This window comes from Schistocerca gregaria, chromosome 8 (assembly GCF_023897955.1).
Source record: "Schistocerca gregaria isolate iqSchGreg1 chromosome 8, iqSchGreg1.2, whole genome shotgun sequence".
NCBI lineage: Eukaryota > Metazoa > Arthropoda > Insecta > Orthoptera > Acrididae > Schistocerca > Schistocerca gregaria.
Window position 1 is genome coordinate 243,549,229 of NC_064927.1, and position 18,586 is coordinate 243,567,814.

Consider the following 18,586-nt stretch of genomic DNA (forward strand, 5'->3'; position numbering starts at 1 on the left):
CTCTTGCCCTGGGTTTAGGAGTGTCCACCTTTCAGGAAAGAAAATTCTAATGTCTGTCCCGCATCCCTGCCCTAGATCTTATTACATATTGATGGTTCGCCATATTATCCAGTTTCCTTCTCTTTGCTTTTTCCTTTTCCTCCTCCCTCCCCCCCCCCCCCCCCTTTCAATGAAAACTGGTGTCACATGAGATAAATTGTCAATATCCCCCTTACACAGCTGAATTTGGCTTATGTGGACTATCGAAAGGTGGGTTGGGAGCTGCAGTTTAATGTTAACCAGCAACATCCTCTCTTTTACCTGTAAGGGCCATTATGCTGCGACACAGACTTCTTCGTTTTCCCCTTCGGCACATAATGATTCGCTAACATAACCCATTGACTCACATGGTACTTAGATAACAGTGCTTTCACATCATGTGCCCTTTCCTGTTTCTCTAAAGCCTTCGTATTCATTTTTTGGACTTGCAGAACTGAAAGGGCAACGGTATCTTGCGCCCAAAAATTACTTCATACGGGAATAACCCTGTGCTCTGCTGAATTTTCGAGTTGTATACAGCTACGACCCAGACTGTAGAACATCCCAATTGTTATGCTGGGATTTCATCTAAAAACTCAACATTTTTGCGGTTGTTGTGTTGACTCGTTCCACGCGACCGTTAGCTTGAGTATGCCGAGCACTCACTCGTAATTTCTTAATACGCAACAGCCCCCTAGATGCTGCATTAATTCTGACATAAAATTTATGCATACGATTATGTTTTCAGGTGTCCCAAACCGAAGCATCCACTGTCTGACTAGTGCCTGAGCTACTAACGTGGCTTGCTGGTCTGGTAAAGCTATCATAGAAACGTAACGAGAAAAATTCACTATAATGGTTAATATGTAACGATTCACTGCTGGTGTTTGTAATAGGGGTCCTAGAATGTCCAACCCTACCATTTGGAAATGTTTATCTGTTCATGGTAACCTCTGTAGTTTAATTTTCTGCCGTCTAGGTTCCGCTCTTTGAGCATATGGAACACAACTTTTCAAGTAACGATCTACGCCCTGCTTACACGCCATCCAACAATTCTGCAGTAACCTTCCCTCCATTGTTCTTTAACCAGAATGTCCCACCAAAATCGAATAACGCTTTCCCTCGACGCTTCATCTCATCAAGCTTTGTGGTACCACTAACCATGACCCATTTCGTTCCATTCGATACAGTACTCCCGTTATTTAGCAAACGGTTGACCACAGTGCTTACCTTATGGATGAGTCGGTCTGTGATAGCGTGCGATCTTCCCGGCCAATGTACTATCTCGTAATCGAACTTGCTTAAACGTATGGCACATCTCGCCAATCTACTCGTTGGATTTCTAAGTCCTAAAAGCCACTTAAGCACTGCGTGATCAGTCACCACTTTAAATCGTTTCCATACATGTAACAACGAAAGTACCCAGTTCCAAAAATTACTGCAAGCATTTCCTTCTCCATAGTGGAAAAAATTCGTTCAGAATTATTGAGCTACTGTGAAGTGTACGCAATAGGGTGCTCCTGTCCATCTACTTCTTGAGTCAAAATAACTTCTAGCGCAAAATCGCTCGAATGACAAGAAAGAATAAACAGGTTTTGAAAATCCAGATGGACCAAAACGGGTGTAGATGTCAACAGATCTTTTAACTCAAGAACACAGCCTCACACTCTGATGTCCAATGAAACTTCAGTGCTTTCCGTAGCAATTGGGCGAGAGGTCTTCAATTTCTGTAAATTTTGGAACATACTTACGGTAAAAATTCACGAGTCCCAAATAAGATGGTAAGTCCTTTACGTTAGTGGGTGTCGGAAAATTTTTAACAGCCTTAACTAGCTTTGGATAGGTACGAATTCCATCCTGCCCTATAGTGTGACCCAAATATCGAACTTCATGTAACGCAAAATGACATTTTCCTAATCTCAACGTTAACCTTCCTAAGCGCAGACGAACTGACACTTTGCACAGCCGCTCCAAATGTTCTGGAATTTACTTTGAATATACGATTACACCATACACTGTTTGCGTTTTAATCCACGCAAAACACTATCTAACAAACACTGAAAGACTGCCAGGTAGTTTTTAAGTCTAATAGGCATACGGCGAAACTGAAAGCGTCCAGTCGGCGTTGAGAATGTAGTTTTCGGTCGATACTCTGGCGTCACTTCCAACTGGTGGTAACCACCACGCAAATTAGGGGGTGAAAAGTACCGACACTGACCCAAGTTGTCCAATGTCTCTGTTATATTAGACACAGGCTAGGTATCCGACACCGTTTTCTTGTTGAGAAACCAGTAGTCACAACAAGACGATATGCTTTTGCCATAATCTGGTGATCTTTTGCTTACAATTACAGTGGGAACAGACCAGGGATGCCATCTCTAAGTTGCTGATCTATAAAGTCTTCCACAATCGGCTGTAAATGCCTTGGAACTCGATACAGTCATTTTTAGATCGCTGCTTCACTTCCACTTGGAATTTAATGCTGAGCAAGCGGTGTTGCGGGTAATGGACCCGATGGACTAAATAAGTCTATGTATTCACTCAACAGTTTTTCCACTAATCCTCCAGTGGTTCAAGATGTGCTATCCTGCTCCTTAGTGCTGAGGAGTCGACAAACCATTCTGGCATCGTCTAACTTGCTGTGAAATCACGGTCTAGTTCATCGTTATCGAACACGTCTAAATTTGCAACCAGGGTACCCTGCGACAATTTTACTACCTTGAGGCTAAATATATCGATGGTGACAGGCATCTCGTGCAGTCTATCTCCTGAACATAGGCCACACTGCGTCGTATAAAACAACTAACTACATCTATTACCTCGACATCCGCGGAATGTTCAACGACACACAACGAGTTCACTGGCAGGTCTGTACCAATTTCAGTCCACACTACCTCTCCTTTATCTTTCGGCATGCGATCCCGCGAATCGACCTTAAGGAATGTTGTACACAGTTTAATTGGTTTCCCTGACCATGGAGCGGACCTTGTGACAGTGAAGGTATCGCGGCTGCAGAGCGTAGATGAAACAAAGTTCCCTCCAGTTCTACTGTACCCTGTTCCACGTTAATTAAGACATGATGTGCAACTAGGAAATCGAGTCCGAGAATAACGCCGTACTACCGCTAACTACGGGAAGAACTTTGAAGTTAAAAATGTGTGAAATCTTATGTGGCTTAACTGCTAAGGTCATCAGTCCCTAAGCTTACACACCACTTACCCTAAATTATCCTAAGGACAAACACACACACCCACGCCTGAGGGAGGACTCGAACCTCCGCTGGGATCACCCGCACAGTCCAGGACTGCAGCGCCTAAGACCGCTCGGCTAATCCCGCGCGGCTTTTGAAGTTAACCTCTCCCACTCGGAACTCCAGCACTCCACACCCGAGTGAATTTACACGCCCTCCACCTACGCCACTTACCGTCCAGCGTGGCCCACTTGACCTATTTGCTCCAAATACTCGCTTACTTGCAACCGATACCTGAGAACCGGTATCCAACAACATTATTCATGATTTGTCCACCACATATCCGCTCAGAAAAAAGCCTGCCACTGCTTTCTTACATGCGCTAACTCGGAGCGTGGCACAGTTGACACCCCGCCTCTTGCGCCGTTTAACTGCTGCCTATAAGATCTGCTCTTTGACTTAAACTTCCGTTGTTGCTGATTTCTGTCACGGCAGTGCCGATCCGAGTGACCAAATTTCTTACAATACTTGCAACGTTGCTCCTGCAATCTCTTTGTACAGTGCTCTTTCGTTCACACCGAAAACAGTTTATGTCCATACTAACTAAACACTGTTGAACATTCACGTGACCTAGCCAATGACTCAATTTCCTCTAATGATAATGAATGCAATATCCATTGATTCACTCAAATACTTAGGAAATTCCAAACGAACCTTTGTTTACATTTGCAGTTATAAACCTCTCAAAAAGGCGCGAAAAGCCCTCCGGTCTTCATTCCACAAAATTACGCACTTAACTCCACCATCAGCCGTGAGCTTATATGTACCCACATTGATTTTACGAGTACGGTTGACGAAACTTTATGTCGATTTACTCTGCTTACGAAAAGCTGTAGTAAGTTGTGTTCCCAACAGTATCCTTCCACATCTCTCTGTTAACCTTTCCTGGAAATCCTCAAATACTTCAGCCTCTCTCGGATTCTCATTAGGCACAACGTGTGCTCTAGCATCGCCCGTTAACTTCAGTCTAGCAGCACATAATATATACTCCTTACACCAGCCTCCCAATTTGGCGACTGTAGCCAAATTGACGAAAAATTAAAGAAACATCTTCTGCCTGTTGCCCTGAAAACGGGGTAACCAATCCTGCAGCAGTGCCATCCAGGGTGGGTGGGTTGGGATGTCACTTTTCCCTCTCGGCAGCTCTGAGCCGATTTACCTCTATCTGTAATTTATCTACTGATTCCTAAGTTGCTCAGTAACCTTAGCGGCTGAAAGTTCGTGCGCCATGACTACAATTTAATCAAGAGAAAAGTATACACAAATAATAGAAAAATGATCCAGGCGAAAGACAGGAAAAGGGACAACCCAACAGGCTCGAAACCAAAATAACTGAAATCAGCACTTACGACCTTTACTGTGTCGCACACCATTGCTGTAGGTGCTCCATACTGCAGAGGCCACGAGGTCCGTCCTCCATGTTGCCTCAGCAGTCTTTCTGACACCAGTGTAAACAGACATGGGAGTCCACTGCCCGTCGCCGGATTCGAATGTGATTTCTCCGCTGGGCGTGAGGAAGAGGATGGTTGGTGGGTGTCAACAGATGGCTCCTGATGACAGAATAACAACATTGCCGGCCGGAGTGGCCGTGCGGTTCTAGGCGCTTCAGTCTGGAACCGAGCGACCGCTACGGTAGCAGGATCGAATCCTGCCTCGGGCATGGATGTGTGTGATGACCTTAGGTTAATTAAGTTTAATTAGTTCTAAATTCTAGGCGACTGATGACCTCAGAAGTTAAGTCGCATAGTGCTCAGAGCCATTTGAACCAATAACAACATTTATGGATCAACTGCAATACATTTGTTGTTGGCACCCTTGGCGAGGTTTGCTTCTGCTCATTATATTGTTGCTGATGACAAAGGTGGCTGACGGAGGATCACACATGCTCCCACTACTACGTCTACAGACGTTAAAGTAACCTCTTTCGTGCCACAGGGGAGTGTTATGGGACCATTGCATTTCACAATATATATAAATAACCTAGTAGATAGCGACGGAAGTTCCACGCGGTTTTCGCGGATGATGCTTTAGTATTCAGAGAAGTTGCAGCATTAGAAAATTGCAGCGAAATGCAGGAAGATCTCCAGCGGATAAGCACTTGGTGCAGGTAGTGGCAACTGACCCTTAACATGGACAAATGTAATGTATTGCGAATACGTAGAAAGAAGGATCCTTTATTGTATGATTATATGATAGTGGAACAAACACTGGTAGCAGTTACTTCTGAAAAAAATATTTGGGAGTATGCGTACGGAACGATTTGAAGTGGAATGATCATATAAAATTAATTGTTGGTAAGGTGGGTGCCAGGTTGAGATTCATCGGGAGAGTCCTTAGAAAATGTAGTTCATCAACAAAGGAGGTGGCTTACAAAACACTCGTTCGTCCTATACTTGAGTATTGTTCATCAGTGTGGGATCCGTACCAGGTCGGGCTGACAGAGGAGATAGAGAAGATCCAAAGAAGAGGGGCGCGTTTCGTCACAGGGTTATTTGGTAAGCGAGATAGCGTTACGGAGATGTTTAGCAAACTCAAGTGGCAGACTCTTCAATACAGGCGCTCTGCATCGCGGTGTAGCTTGCTGTCCAGGTTTCGAGAGGGTGCGTTTCTGGATGAAGTATCGAATATATTGCTTCCCCCAACTTATACCTCCCGAGGAGGTCACGAATGTAAAATTATGGAGATTCGAGCGCGCACGGAGGCTTTCCGGCAGTCGTTATTCCGGTGAACCATACGCGAGTGGAACAGGAAAGGGAGGTAATGACAGTGACACGTAAAGTGCCCTCCGTTGGGTGGCTTGCGGAGTATAAATGTAGATGTAGGCTTCATAGCTACGCTGGCGTAATACGGCCTTACTAGGTCATACCGTGTGGCTGGAAGCAGGCGCTGCTGGACTGTGCAGTCATCTCGGCTGGGGGGGGGGGGGGGGGGGGGGGGGAGGAGGAGGTGGGCGTGGCGGCGGCGGCAGTGGAACAGGTCGGCGTCCTGCCTGAGCGTCCATCCCAGCATCCCAGGCGGCGCCCGTCTAATTTTTTTTTTTTTTTTTTTAAATCATTAGTCTTCTGACTGGTTTGATGTGGCCCGCCACGAATACCTCTACTGTGCCAGCCTCTTCATCTCAAAGCAGGACTTGCAACCTACATGCTCAGTTATTTGTTGGATGTATTTCAATCTCTATCTTCCTCTACATTTTTTGCCCTCTACAGCTCCCTCTAGTTCCATGGAAGTAATTCCCTGACGTTTTAACAGTTGTCCTGTTATCCGGTCCCGTCTTCTTGTTAGTGTTTTCCACATATTCCTTTCCTCCGATTCTGCGCAGAACCTCCTCATTCTTTACCTTATCGGTAGATATAATTTTCAACATTCGCCTGTAGCACCACATCTCAAATGCTTTGATTCTCTTCTGTTCAGGTTTTCCCACAGCCAGTGTTTCACTACCATACAATGCTGTGCTTCAAACGCACATTCTCAGAAATTTCTTTCTCAAATTATGGCCTATGTTTGGTACTAGTAGATTTCTCTTGGCCAGGAATGCCCTTTTTTCCGATGCTATTCTGCTTATGATGTCCTCCTTGCTGCGTCCGTCGCTGGTTATTTTGCTGCCTAGGTAGCAGAAGAATTCCTGAACTTCTTATATTTCGTGACTATCAATCCTGATGTAAAGTTTCTCGCTGTTCTCATTTCTGCTACTTCTAATTACTTTCGTGTTTCTTCGATTTACTCTCAGTGCATAATCTGTATTCATTAGACTGTTCATTCCATATGGCAGTTCCTGCAAATCTTCCTCATTTTCTCTGAAGATAGCAATAACATCAGTGAATCTTATCATTGATACCCTTTCACCTTGAACTTTAATCACACTCCTGAACTTTTCTTTTATTTCCATCATTGCTGCTTCGATGTACAGATTGAACAATACGGGTGAAAGACTACATCCCTGCCTTAAACCTTTTTTAATGCGAGCAGTTCTTTCCCTTTCTTATTCCCTCTTAGCTCTTGTACATATTGTATATTACCCGTCTCTTCCTATAGCTTACCCCTGTTTTTTTCAGAATTTCGAACGTCTTGCACCATTTTACGTTGTCGAACGCATTTTCCATGTCGACAAATCCTATGAAAGTGTCTTGATTTTTCTTTAGTCTTGCTTCCATTGTCGACCGTAACGACAGACTCGCTCCCCGGTGACTGTCTTCAATCAATTGCTCAACCATTGATTGACCCAGTGCAGAATTCAAGACGGAATTAGGAGGATATGTAAGGTGGCAGAATAAATGGTGAGATTCACGCCTTACATGAGACCTTTATACATCGGAAAGGGAAAGTGAGGATACCTAACGTAATTCAGCTTTTATGAGAACATTTGCCTATCAGTAAGTAATGCAAAAAGGAATGACATTCAATCGACGGTAGTTAACACACCATTCCAATATAATGTATGTCTTTGAGCGGAAGGTGGAACAGGCAACGCGAATCGCTTTAAGTTTTGAAAAGCCAGCCGTACAATGGTGTGGCAAAGGCGCGCTGCGGGGGTTACGACGGAAATCACTTAAAAGGGTGACAGGAGGAAGGTCAGAGACCCCGGACCAGGTGATTCAGGCCGGAGGACTGTGTGTTATGGCACATCCGCACAGAGAAAAACCTTTAGAAAGCTGGGTTTCGGAATCCCAGCGGGATACGAACAAGAGCTAGTGATTCATTTCATCCAGCGAGTGCGACACACGGAAAGGTCAATGTACTTTAGGTGTCTAGAACAGGCACGAAATGTCAGATTAGCGGAAACGCACTAGAAAGGAAAAAAATGCTGAAGTTTCGACGCAGTTTGGTAGTAGGGACTTTGCGATTGGTAGAGAGAGTTTCTACAAAATAAGAGGAACACTCCTATTGGTCGAAAAGGGCCGTGACGTGAAAAACGAATGAACCCAAGTCGAGGGAGGCAGTTCTGCCATGAGCAGGACAAGAAAGAAATTTTCATGGACTCTTATCTAAACTGGCGTCAAGTGCAGTACGGAACACTTAATGCTCTGTACGAAGCAGAGAAGAAATTTGTGTGGACACCGCGTTCACAACGGCTGCACTTCAGCTAGAAATTAGCTGTAGCAATGTTTAGCTCCAACTGTTGAGAAACCACCAGTCAAATTAGTTAATTTTTCTTGCGAGAACTGAGAAGGCACTATAATATGCATACTGCTCCAACCATGCGCGTGTCTATCACCACATAATAAGACTAGGGCTGAGTAAATGTTTTCCCGCACATCAAGAAAATTAGGGAAAGTTTCGGTTGGAAAGTTCAGCAAAGGCCTGATTAGTTTCGTAGGAGCTTCAGTTAGAGAGAGGGGCCCTCCCGTCGGCAGCACGTCGCAGCTTAAGGTAAATACTGCGTGCAGAAGTGTAAACTTTGTTGGTCACCAGCTGTAAACTCGAGCGGCCTTGGGTAATCTTGCGCTCAGATTTGTCACTTGACTAACCATCCACCGTAGACTTGATTGTTATCCTAAATAGTGCCGAACTTTGAACCGGAATCGGACGATTTTCGAAGTGCTGACCAGGATCATAACGTATGTGTAGGAGCAATTTTGTAAAGAAACTTCCAATTAAACTTTCATAATATTGTGTTCGGGATTAATGCTCTTTCAGAGAGTTAATATTTAACATTGTTGTGTATAAAATTATTTCACTTTTGGCAGTATGTGTTATCCATTGCGCTGTTTTTATGTTGTTGAGTTGAAAACTGTGTAAAAGGGTGTAATTTTGTGAGAAAAATTGCGACATTAAACTTGTCATTTCACCTTACGCAGCTGTTCTCAACTCTAGAATAAGCAAAACCGCACCTTACAAGTGTGACTAATTGAACTGTGTCAAATGGATATGCTCTTGAGTGTAACAGTAACTCTAAATACTACCACTTTCGCTATCAGTTTGCTTTCTGAAAAACATTATTCTAACCAAATGGCAACTGTGTGGCCTACATCATTTATGGTTCGTTAATTTAGTTCCCAATATTATTATTACTGCTATTATATGTTATGTTAATTTGGTATTTCTCAGACACAAGTGTCTAATTTAGGGCGTGTAATGCAACACGTGCAGTTCAACCCCTAGACGAGTTCGAGACAAGACATTTCGGCCAAGAGGAACCGCATGTGAGCCCAATCATCTTTGGGATGTTAGCTCACATAATTCTGTACCTAATTTGCAAAATACTTTTATGAGCTTGGCTCAGGTACTGAAGTAACGCCATCTGGTAGCGCAACAAGTAAATGTAGCCTCTGTTACTTTTATTTATGTCAACAAGCTAATGTTGATAAGGTCGTCTCACAGATGGCGTTGCATGATGTGTATCCTGTATTGATGATGCAAGCACCTTCCAGGTCAAGCGCCATCATTCGAAAAAATACCAGACTTCTCCAGTACGGGGGCTGGAAGTGTGTAAGCAGTTAGTTCCCATTTGTACAGCGATAGAGGTTCGTAGTTGAGTACACCATCGCAGGCGCTTCTGTCTGTGATGCATCGTCAAGGGTAACCGCAGCCGTTGTCTCCGAGCTGATAGTCCATGCTACTGAAAACGTCGTCGAACTGTTCGTGCAGATGGTTGTTGTTTTGCAAACGTCCCCATCTGTTGACTCAGGGATCGAGACGTGGCTGCACGATTCGTTACAGCCATGCAGATAAGATGCCTGTCATCTCGACTGCTAGTGATACGACGCCGTTGGGTTCCAGCACAATGTTCCGTATTACGCTCCTGAACCAACCGATTTCCTATTTTGCTAACAGTCATTGGATCTCGACCAACGCGAGCAGCAATGTCGCAATACGATAAACCGCAATCGCGACAGGCTATATTCCGACCTTTATCAAAGTCGGAAACGTGAAGATACGCATTTCTCCTCCTTACACGAGGCATCATAACAACGTTTAACGAGGCAACGCCGGTCAATTGCTGTTTGTGTATGAGAAACTGGTTGGAAACTTTCCTCATGTCAGCCGTCGTAGGTGTCGCCACGGGTGCCAACCTTGTATGAATGCTCTGAAAAGCTAGTCATTTGCATATCACAGCATCTTCTTCCTGTCGGTTAAATTTCGCGTCTGTATCACTTCTTCTTCGTGGTGTAGCAATTTTAATGGCCAGTAATGTATATTAATCGACACTCAAGATGTCTTAATGAGAGCAAGACTTCCAATATTATTGGGTATGCAAACCAAGATGAATTTGAGCAAATTAAAGAATGAGAACCCTAACCAAGAAATGATTAATTTGATTTCGAAATGCGAGGAGGAGACAATGGATTTTTATACCGTAGCATTTGATTACTTAAAGAAATGGGCTATTTTCTTTAATAAATATCATATATTTGGCTGCATGACGATATCTGAAGCCCCGCTTGGGTGGTGATTGAAAATACTACTATACACCTGACTAAAAATGGTGTCAAGATTAGAGGTGACAATTGTTTTCGGGAATATATGTATCTGAAGAACTTTTTAGAAACTAAGCGTGACTCGGAAGAATGGAAGTGTAAACACTCCTTGGAAAAAAGATAGATTTACCTTCTTGAGGAAACCGAAATTCATGATTGCAAATGCCATCTGCTAAAGTTATGCGAATATTTGTTTTCTGTTCCTGAACACAACGTCACTGTGGAATGAGTATTTTCACTTACGTTGGCAAAGTGGACTGATTAAAAAATACGACTGCTGCCACGGACTGTGGAATCAACTTTACATTGCCACTTTATTTACAAGCTGACTAGTCAGGAGTTTTATGAATAAATAAATAAAAGGGAAAAAAACTTGCCGAAAAAGACGAAAGCTTCAGAAAAAATGTGGTGTACCAACTACTTCTTCCGCAACAAGTTCCACGTAATTGTCTACAAAATAAAAAGTGATTAAAGTAAATAATTTTTTTACTTCATTTCTCCACCCCCATCTTAGAGGGTCCCAACGAGATCCCAGCTAGGTATGAAAACCCTACTCAAAATCGACGGATGATATCGAAGGCTCTAGTTTACTGTAAGCTGCTATTCCACGGTATTTTGAAATGCCCTTGATTTTTATAAAGACCTCTTTGAAATTCTTTCAGTTACTGAGTAATTTGTACCCTATGAATAAATCGTTCATAAATGAAATTTTGCCTTGCCGGCCAGTGTGGCCGAGCGGTTCTAGGCGCTACAGTCAGGAACCGCGCGAACGCTACGGTCGCAGGTTCGAATCCTGCCTCGGGCCTGGATGTGTGTGATGTCCTTACGTTAGTTAGGTTGAGTAGTTTTAAGTTCTAGGGGAATAATGACCTTAGAAGTTAAGTCCCATAGTGCTCAGACCCATTTTTTGAAATGAAACTTTATTGGTCGAACTTAATTGCAACATATTACGAACCAGGACATGTCAGAACGAACAAAACACTGTTTTAAAGGAGTATGACTAGACCCATTGCGTGCTCATTGAAGAAATTTTGTTGTTGAAACAAGTCGTACATTGCTGGGAACCTTCCACAAGAAATTCGATACCAATTGTGATTATAAAAGGAATATTGATAAATGTGAAAGACCTTTCGTTTGGCAAAATGGAAATGGCTGTCATCTCTATTCGTATGGACTCGAAGAGATTATTAACAGTACGCGTGAACATGTGTTACACAGGGACCGACAAAACGAAAGGCAGCGTAGGCAGATCCGCAAAAGGATGACATGAAAGCAGCTGGTCTGATAGCATGTGCACTAAACAAACGAGTTGCTGAACTTCTGTTAACGTGCACTAATGGTAAAGAAGTATAGGACAAACAGTGGGCGCGAACTGAAATTTGTATCGATGAAATGAATTCATCTAACGAAATTGACATAATCTGCCTCTCTGATCATCAAGTGACCACTGGTATAGATATGTTAGACATTTCACGATTTAAGCTAGCTTCCTACTTCTGCAGAGTACATATGGGTGGAGGAGGAGTTGCCACACTTATTAAAAACTGCCATAAATTCAAGAACATTGACACTAACAAATTCTGTTTAGAGCAGCGTCTAGAAGCATGTGTAACAGAAGTAGAGTTCCATAATAGATCCTATATAATAGTATCTAATTACCGAGCACCTGCAGGAAATTATAATCTACTCATAAATCATCTAGAAGCTCTTTTGAGTTATTTAACAGTAAGAAACAAAGAAATTTTGATTGCTGGTGACTTTAATACAGATTTTCTAATTCAATCTTCCAGTAAACAATTACTGCAGTTAGTAATGTTGTCTTTCAATCTAACTCACACTGTAAACTTTCCAACTAGAATCACTAAATCCTCAAGGACAGCCATTGATAACATTTTTATAGACAAATCAAAGGAACAAAATCATATCATAAAACCTGTAATAAATGGACTATCAGAGCATGGCATGCAGCTCCTTGTTTTAGAAGTAAATTCTAAGCAGATTATGAAGACTGCTAAATCTGAGTACAGGAGAGTATTCAATCAACCAAAAATTGAGTGTTTTAGAAAACTGCTCAAAGATATGAACTGGAAAGATGTTTATAGTGCTCATGACATGAATGAAAAATATAACACATTCATGAACAATGTCAGTACCATCTTTGAAAACTGTTTTCCTCTAAAAGTTACTCAAATGAAACAGAAGTCTATAATAAAACCAAGGATCATACAAGGAATAAAGATTTCCTGTAAGACAAAAAGGAAAATCTATCTGTCGACCAAGAATAGCTCCAATGCTGATGATTTAGCTAAATACAAGGAATACTGTTAAATATTGAAAAAAGTAATTCAGGCATCTAAACAAATACACTACGAGAAGAAGATAGCAATGTCAGGGAACAAAATAAAAACAATATGGGATATAGTGAAAGAGGAGACTGGTAGAACCAGAAAGGAACAGGAGCAAATAGCACTAAGGGTAGATGACACATTAGTAATCGATGGACATAGTGTGGCAAATCTATTTAACAAGTACTTTATATCTGTTACTGATAGAAAATGGGATTGTCAGGATCAGTAAATAATGCCCTTGAATATCTGAAACTAGCCTCTACAAATAGCTTCAGGTACATGAACATGTCACCCACTTCACCAAAAGAAATAACTTCCATAATAAAATCTTTAAAAACAAAGCATTCTAGTGGTTATGATGAAATATCAACAAAGTTTATTAAGAGATGTTCTTGTGAGTTTAGTACAATTCTAAGTTATTTGTGTAGCTAGTCAATTATAACTGGGACATTTCCTGACTGGCTGAAATATGCAGATGTCAAGCCTCTATTCAAGTAAGGGGATAAAGAGATGCCAGCAAACTACAGGCTAATTTCACTTTTTCCAGCATTCTCAAAAATTTTAGAAAAAGTAATCTACAGGCAGCTTCTCATCCATCTGACCACAAATAACATATTATCAAGAACACAGTTTGGATTTCTGAAGGGTTCTGATATCGAAAAGGCTATTTACGCCTACAGTGAAAATGTACTTAATTCATTAAATAACAAGTTACAAGCAGCAGGTATTTTCTGTGATTTGTCAAAGGCATTCGATTGTGTAAACCACAACATCCTTTTAAATAAATTAGAATTCTATGGTGTCACGGGCAGTGCTGCAAAATGGTTCAAGTCATACCTCGCTAACAGGAAACAAAGGGTGTCAGTGCAACAGACTAGTGAATTAAGTCATCAGTCATCATCAGAATGGGAAGAAATTACATGTGGTGTCCCACAAGGATCCATCTTATGGCCATTGCTTTTTCTTGTGTACGTTAATGATCTCTCATCAGTTACACTGCCAGAAGCAGGGTTCGTTTTGCTTGCAGATGACACAAGTATTGCAATAAATAGTATGTCGAGTGAAGTTCTAGAAAGATGTACTAATGATATTTTCATGGATATTAATAAATGGTTTAAAGCCGACTCACTGACATTAAACTTCGAAAAGACTCACTATATGCAATTCAGAACCTGTAAGAGGTTTCCACCCAGCATATGCATAAAGTACGAAGAAGAGCAGATAGAAGAGGTTGACAGTCTTAAATTCCTGAGATTACAAATTGATAATAAATTCAGTTGGGAGGAGCACACCACAGAACTGCAGAAACGCCTTAACAAATCTGTATTTGCAATTCGAGTGTTAGCAGACATAGGCAACATAAAAGTGAAAAAGCTTGCATACTTTGCCTACTTTCATTCCATAATGTCATATGGTATAATATTTTGGGGTAACTCTTCAAGTCAAACAAAAGTTTTCAGAGTCCAAAAGCGTGTAATACGTATTATTTGTGGAGTAAACTCACGGACGTCTTGCAGAAACCTCTTCAAAGAACTGGGTATACTAACTACTGCCTCTCAGTATATTTACTCCTTAATGAAATTTGTCCTAAACAATATATCTCTTTTTCCAACAAAAAAGCTCAGTTAATATATACAGTACCAGGAACAAAAATGATCTGCACAAGGACTTAAAAGCACTTACTTTAATTCAAAAAGGGGTCCACTACTCAGGGACACTCATCTTCAATAATTTGCCAGTAAACATAAAAAATTTAGTTACAAATAGAGATCAGTTTAAAAGGAGCCTGAAAGATTTACCAGTGGCCAACTCCTTCTACTCCATTGACGAATTTTTTAATAGAAAGAAGTGATGTGTTGTATATATTTATACTATTAGTATTGTTATTTCAGCTTTAAAAAAATAAAAAAAGGTGACATGTTCCACATCCACGAGGATCTCCTCAACACAGACCTATGGAACGAAAAACTAATCTAATCTAATCTAATCTCATCTATGCCAGCACGAAACGTATAAATAGGCCAATAGAATCCTTTTTTCGCGCCAGGTACGACGAAACTGAAGATACTTGTACACACATATCTAAGCTGCAAAAATTATTTGTGGATCTAAATGACAAATTAACGAAACATGAAGAGTGTAAGTTGTCCAGAAGACAATTAACTCGTCGAATTTTATCTACGCTGAGAAACGTATATGATAATTTTAAAGATCTCTCGGACACAACACCACTGAAAAACAGGGCTGAAATTTAACTTAGTACGAATGTTTCTGTAGCATTACGTTCAATATTTTCTAAATTTTTCAAGATATTGTTAATTTCAGCCTAAATATAGTACACACCATGAGATATAAGTTGGAATATATGGATTTCAACACCAAAAATGATTCTGATGTTCTAGTTTTCGAGGGAAGTAATTTGTTTTAAATGGTACAGTGACCACAGACAGTGCTGCTAAAAACGTACTTGCCGTATTTCTTGGAATAGAGAATGAAAATTAGAATGGTACGTACTTTAAACGATTGTTTGCCGTAGAAAAAATGAGTAAGCAGGTATAATCCTAATTGAGAGAGGCGTCAGAAATTTAATTTAGAACGAGGGTGCTTTTCAGGCACTGATTTTGGTGCAATTGGATTTTTTTTAATCACTGAAATAACATCACATAGTCTCTCAAACTGTGATGATTCTTTTGCGTAATATTTTTTGCTTACTCCAGTTACAAATATAAACAGACGAAAACACCGATCAGCTATGAATAGCTACATATGGCTGACGTTAACTTAAACTCTGTCACCTGAACACACTGTGTAGCACATATTGTGTCAGGCTGATATGAAAAGTGGTGAAAATATATAAACCAAACTATCGTTAATTTTTCCAAAATGGTGAATGGAATTTCATTGTTAATTAACTAAAGTGAGTGTATTTGATCTGCGTGCTACGAATTGTGAATTATGTTTTGTTTATGCAATGTGTTTGAAAATAATCGAGTTCTTAATGCTAACATTTTAAATAATTCATACTAATTAAATTATTATCTTACATGAGAAACGAGCTACTTGTATGGATGCATTTAAACCACGTGCTTCAACTGAGGTATTTCAGCTACTTCAATAGGCTGTTTCTAAAAAATTCCCAAAATTAATTTGTATAGTGTTTTCACATCCGGTTTGGTGGAATTAACTCATGCCAACTATCCAAGAAAGATTACCATCTCACTGCAAATTAAATGTGGTTCTGATTATTACTAACATACGCAAACTTAGGTATAAGTTCTAAAAACGAAAGCAAAAGCGAATAAACTCGGACGATATGACGACAACTCAAAGAGTAAATAAATGTAAAATGATTGATATGAAAAGGCACAGCAAAGTTCGAAGAAATTTTGTGTAATAATAATATTACGTTTAGCAGGACGAACTTTTAAAATGTGACAATCCAGATTACGGTTCGAAAGACCTTATAGTAAGAAGGTATCAGTCAGATATTAATCGTAAACGAGCTGTCGACCTTTTACGGTCGGGAGCAGGAGATTCATGAAAACTGTGTTGAATTATGGGCATGTAGGTTAAGAGACGACTTTAGATGTATATGTTTAATTAATTTTTCTTATGTTCTGACGCAGTGTTCGTCCTGGGCCACGTTAGTGCTTTAGTTGGTAGCATTGCTGGCTGCTGATGCGGAGATACCACGATCCATTCCCAATGACTAAACAGATTTTCTGTACGGATAGGGTTTGAAATTCGGTTCAGTCAAGCTCGCGATGAAGTCTTCACATTTTCGGAATCTTCTCTATTTGTTGCGATGCCACCAGTGTCTTTGGTCGATATGCTTACAGGCTGTTAAGTGGTGTAGTAACACTCATTGCTGGTTGAGGCGTCGCCGGTTTTGCCAAATAATGAAAGCTTTCGTAAATGTGTGAGCGTGTGCCTATTAACAGTTCTATACCAATGGGTGGGGTCGGTAACTGATCCCAACGAAGTTTTTAGGCTAAAACTCCTGTCGTGTTCAGTAGTTTATTTAATAAATGCATGACATTTATCGTAATTATAATTGCTACAATCGACAATAAGAACAGCTTTTGATTTACTCTCATTGTTGAGTTAAAGGGATTGTTATAACTGAAGGTGTAGCGGGTGAACAATCACCACTCGCAGTCAACCTGTAAACGGTGTGGTGAGTGTAAAGTAATATCTTTGTGGGATTTGACACAATGTACAAGAAGATGAAATTGATACATGACGAAATTAGAAATTTGCTTGTGAGTTCAGACAATTAATTTAGTGGTGAACTATCCGAAAGCTCGAGGAGTTCTGGAAGAAAGAAGTACCTGAAAGATCTTGCTCGAGAACTTTGTGACCTCAACATGAAAAGAAGCGCTGAAAATGCTGTATGCTTACACTCAAAAAACGCTACAGCATTATCAACTTTTTGGTATGAGTGTAATCGAAATCAAGGTGCTGTGAGCAGAGGAAACAACGTTATGGACCCGCGACGGAAAGTAACTCGTGGAGCTGTGCATAACCTGCCAGAAGCAAAGACTGTATGTACATGAAGGCTTGCACTTCTTGCAGGAAGTATATATCCCCTGCACACACCAAGAAAGAAGTAGTTTGTATTGTAAAGTGTTCTGGATGTGAATCTGAGTAATCCTTGTAATTGTGAAATTAATACAAATAAATGTATAAAACTATTTATTTTTACTAAAAATGTCCCAAACCCTTTCCCAGTAATAATAATCAACATTTTAATCTTCTAATCTGCCAAAATTATGGAAATACGTAAGTAATGTGATTTATCCTGGATAGAGAATGTGTGACGGTTGTGGGGTCAGTCGCTGACACCTCCCATTGGCATTGGCCAGTGCAACATACAGCATTGGTATGCAACTGTTAATTTAGTGAATAGCCATTATTAAATACTTAAATGATATTTTCTTTCTTTGTTGGTGAAGATTATGGTATGACCTTAGCAAGCATGTCTTCGTTGAGTCACGGTGCTGCTAGCTACGATATTGAATGACACCGAAATATCAGCGATATTTAGAGGGAGAGGCTGGGATGGGGTGTATGAAAAAATGTTAAACATTGTATGTCCACGCTCTTCGTCAGTATATATGCATATTCATCGTTTTATTGTTTTCAACTACTTTAGGTAAAGCACTGTTTGACAGTGAGGTACTGAATCACATGGGGGTAGAAGAACACAGCGAAAATGAAGAAGAAGATTTATTGGTCTGATTTTGGGAGATCTGTCGTAGAAAATAAGTATATTTTTGGTACAAGATCTGAATTTACTGACTGTACTAAAGTTCAGGTTTTTTGAGTATTTAATACAGAATTAATACAGATTAATAAACCATTCATTAAACTATCCAAGGCTGTACACAGTTGTGCCTATAGAGGCGAAAAGATTAATAATTATGTTCCACAAGAAATTCAGCTCCAATGCTTGCTTTGACCCGCTACACCTTCAGTTATAACAATCCCTTTAACTCAACAATGAGAGTAAATCAAAAGCTGTTCTTATTGTCGATTGTAGCAATTATAATTAC